The following is a 4663-nucleotide window of genomic DNA, read 5'->3' as shown; positions in this document are numbered from 1 at the left end:
ACGATGAAAAAAGAGAGACTGTAAAAGTTGTTTATATAAAAATTGTGTTTCAAAACGTCATTGTGGCGTCTTATTTTCCCCAGATGATAACATTTACTATGTTGCGTCATAGCGAAATCGACCGATATGTTACTGTACCGCGTAACCGCTAAGATGCTTGGGTCATAGCGGCGGGGTAATATGCGCCACCTCACCCGAAAAATAGTGAAGTTGAACACCGAGAAAATATTGGCAGAATAACCCAAACTTTTAAAATTTCAGGGGTTCCTGGTTAGCAAAGCCCCAATTTTCAAATAAATAATAAACTTACCGTCCAAAATAAGAACGTCTCCTATCCTCTCTACTCTATTTAGGCCGAGCTTTTAGGGGATGCCTTGGCCGTGTCAGTGTACGAGCTTGTGGGGGTCATTCAAAATGACTTGGTTACGATCACAAAATTTGTAGTATGGAAAATGTACTTGGTAGTCATACATCCGTCATCCTGGCTCGGCAATCTGGAAGTATCTACAATACGGTTTTTATTCTCAATAATCCACACACCCAAATAGAAATGGACTTAAACTGTTCATATTAATTCGCTTTGTTAAGAAGAGAACAAAAATGTATTAACGCAATTCGATTAAAGAAAGCTAATTATACCGTCGCCTATGATCCGCTATTTTTTCATATTGAGGTTCCTAAAAACATTTATTATAACTTAAAATGAAATAAAAAAAGGAGTTAAAAAGACACTTATAATATAGGACAACAGTTATAAGTCGGCAAGAAAACTTTCAAATCTCATTTTCTAAATCGGGTTAAGTAAATTTGGTAACCTACGCCAAAACCCGTTGCCATGGAAACACGAAAAAGTACAATTAATAAAAATCATTTTAGAATTGTTTGCGACGGAATTCTAGTAAAAATTCACAAAATTTCCGTGTCATATGTCGTCGTTCTGCAATTATATGGCGTCAAAGTTGGTACGCATATTTTAGCCCTCCCCCCCCCATCCCCCTTTACATATGGTTAAAACGAGACGTCGTGTTGTTGGACTTTCAGATTCTTTTTTCATCACAACAGACCAGGAAAATGTCTTTAGGTTAGGGAATTTGAACAAACGATTCCTAAGTAGGTGTACATTTAGTGGACGGGGTCATGTCAAGTAACAGATAAATGTATGAAGTATACATTTGTACAGTTTGCATTTAACCACAAGACATTAGCCAAACACTATAAACCCCTATTAGTGTCAGTCGTCGAAATCATACCAAGATCATTACAACATATACCTCAAATGGCTCACTTAAACAGCTATCTCCATGTTCGTCACAGGCTAGCCATCCAAAAATTGTTTTCCTCCATTCCAGGTGTAATCCTAGAGAACTGTTAGTACGAGGTTGGATTCCTCTACTTTGGATTCATCTGCGCATACTAGTAAGTTGGCTATTGTTACATCAGAATCTCGACGTTACATTCCAAAAAAAAAAACAAGATGGAATCATAACACATACCTAACTGACAAACGAACCCCTTAATGTGGCTGCACGGTATATCATTCCAGAAGTGCATCGCTGTATCAACTTCGGCGCAGTCTTCGTCGTGTAGATCGTTCGGCTCACCTGGCCCCCAGTTGGTATAGGCGGATGACGCCAGGGTTTGTCCGTCCGCAAATAACCAGTGACCATCAGTGCCGGCGTCAGTCAATCCAATCCAGCGCGGGTCGGTTATTTTTCCCAGCTCGTGGATGAGGGTGTTAGTCTGGTTGTCCTTCGGCATGGCCAACAACCCTCCGTCTGCGGCGCACGTCTGTCTAGCATCACAGTACGTCTTCCGCTCAGCAAAGTCCTTGTAGCAAACTCCATTAGATTTGACGTAGCCTGGTATTGGACACTCTAATGCTGTAAAAAAGGGGGATAAAGTTTATGTGGCTTGAGAAAAAATAAATTTGTATAAATTTGTAATAAACAGGTGAATTTGTGATTTAGCAATGAATTCGGTTTTTGTTAATAGTCACTTAGACAAGTATATCATTAGTATCTTAGTGCCTATTATTTAACCCTATTTTTACCATACTTAAATACTTTATGGAAGCTTATATGCTTTTATAAAACAACAAAACTACACCAGATTGGCTACATTATGGGAAAATACCGGCCTTTCCCACATTAGAATTTATTAACTTTTAAACGAGTTTCTGCTGAGCCCATATATTTATAATGACTTTATTACGGACCACTATTTTACGAATGTGGGGCATTTCTGTAGTCTGACATATTGCAACAAAGCGCATTCACTGAGTGTTAATCTGCAACAGCAGAACAAAATAAGTCAAGTTTTACCGATCTGAATAATAAACCAGCTTAGACGGGTAAATTGGCCACAAAAATCACAAAAACAATTAAAAAAAGCATATTACTCTTTCTTCCACTTGTTCTGCTAGGAAACAGTCTATTAGTTGTATGTTTACGAGATTGGATTCCTTTACTTTTGACCGTACCTGTGAATTTGGAAGTAATATTTTAACACACAAACTAAAGACTACAAAAATATTTCGATTATGCAAATGACTGTCACATATGCATTATCTATGCTTGATCATATAAACCTTTAACTAACTTATACATGACAGAAAATTGATCAGTTCATTTACATTTACTGGGGCATCAGAAGCTCTCTTGGAAATAAGGACCATATGATATCAAGGTAAAAGATACAAAATGGAAGTTCTGCTGCAGTACCAAGGTGCTGGGGGGGTCAACCATGACATTCGTCTTTCAAAAACTAGCCTACAAAATTAAGATTATCGAAAACCATTAGGAGGCTCTTGAGTTATCCTGGCTACAAAAATCCGGATGCACAAACTTACACATACATGAAGTCAGACAGACACAGCCTAAATAATATAGTTTTTTCTAGAAATAACAAACGACATTGTAAGCCATCGAGATATAATCATAAAACATACCTAACTGACAAACGAACCCCTTAGTGCGGCTGCACCGTTCATCATTCCAGACGTGCACCGCTGTATCAACTTCGGCACAGTCTTCGTTGCCTTCATGTAGACTGTTCGGCTCACCCGGCCCCCAGTTTGTATAGCCGGATGATGCCAGAGTTTGGCCGTCCGCAAATACCCATTTCTCGTCGCTGTCGGCATCAGTCAACCCGATCCATCGTTGGTCGGTTGTTCCTCCCAGCTTGTGGATAAAAGTGTTGGTCGCGCTGTCCTTCGGCATGGCCAACAACCCTCCGTCTGCGGCGCACGTCTGTCTAGCATCACAGTACGTCTTCCGCTCGGCAAAGTCCTTATAGCAAACTCCATTAAAACTGACGTAACCTGCTTTTTGACATACCGGTGCTGTAGGAAAGTTATACAATGTTAGGTGGCTTCAAGGCAGATGGATTTGTTATCCATCAATAAATTTAAAATTTAAAATAAGGTTTTGGAAACAGTCAGACGTTTCGTCGACGAAAGATATTGGATTCTATCTGAAACGTCTGACCGTTTCTAAAACTACATGCAGTTGCTTGAGAAACAGTTCTTGCCGTGTCTTATTACCTGGATGCCTAACTTGATAAGCATAATTTTTGGCGACGCCTCATGGGCGAGCCTAATAGTATAGTGAGTGACTGTTTGCAAAGAATTCCAAAAACTGTACAGGAATGTCAGGAATGCAAAAGTTCGCGCGTGCGTAGTTGCATCATGCCGGACTGAACCATTACCTCCACGGATAAGCTTTCCAGTCGCAGGGCACATACCGGTATAGGCCTATACGTGTGCACAGCAGTGTTTTCTATATTGTAAATTAAGATAGCCTAGGACTTCAGACGTAACGGAGATAAATAAATAATAGATAAATAATAAATAAATAAATTATAAATAAATAATGAATAAATAACGAATAAATAATAAATAAATAATAAATAAATAATAAATAAATAATAAATAAATAATAAATAAATAATAAATAAATAATAAATAAATAATAAATAAATAATAAATAAATAATAAATAAAAAATAAATAAATAAATTGTGAATAAATAATAAATACATAATAAATAAATAATAAATAAATAAATAGTAAATAAATAGTAAATAAATAATAAATAAATAATAAATAAATAAATGATAAATGAATGATAAATAAATAATAAATAAATTAATAATAAATGAATAATAAATAAATAAATAAATAATAAATAATAAATAATAAATAATAAATAATAAATAAATAAACAAATGTCCTCTGAACATTAATCGTCAGGCGAATGAAATACAACTATGAAAATCCATTAATAACAACAATTTTTTTACTTATAAACAATAACACCGTCGCCATGGCAATAATTTTAATTGCCACACTTTTTGTAATTCCTTTAGTATCGTAAATTTTAGGACAGCGGCGGAAGGGGGGGTCAAAAATAACCCTCGCAAACTTCGTTTAGAAACTGACGAATGGTGTGTGCAAATACGAATAAAATGACTGTCCATCGGTATTATAGGTTACCAAAATATTCAAGCACTATCCAAATTGTAAACTGACAGTAAAAACAAAGATAAACTAGTGAACATACGTTAAAATTCAGGAAAATCTCAAAGCTCTCGGAAATTCCTGTTTCTCCCCACCGTGCCTGCGCACATCCACTCAACTTACATCAAAACATCCACTCCACTTAAGG

Source organism: Branchiostoma floridae, unplaced genomic scaffold, assembly GCF_000003815.2.
Source record: "Branchiostoma floridae strain S238N-H82 unplaced genomic scaffold, Bfl_VNyyK Sc7u5tJ_1341, whole genome shotgun sequence".
Classification (NCBI taxonomy): domain Eukaryota; kingdom Metazoa; phylum Chordata; class Leptocardii; order Amphioxiformes; family Branchiostomatidae; genus Branchiostoma; species Branchiostoma floridae.
Note: the sequence above shows the minus strand (reverse complement) of the source record.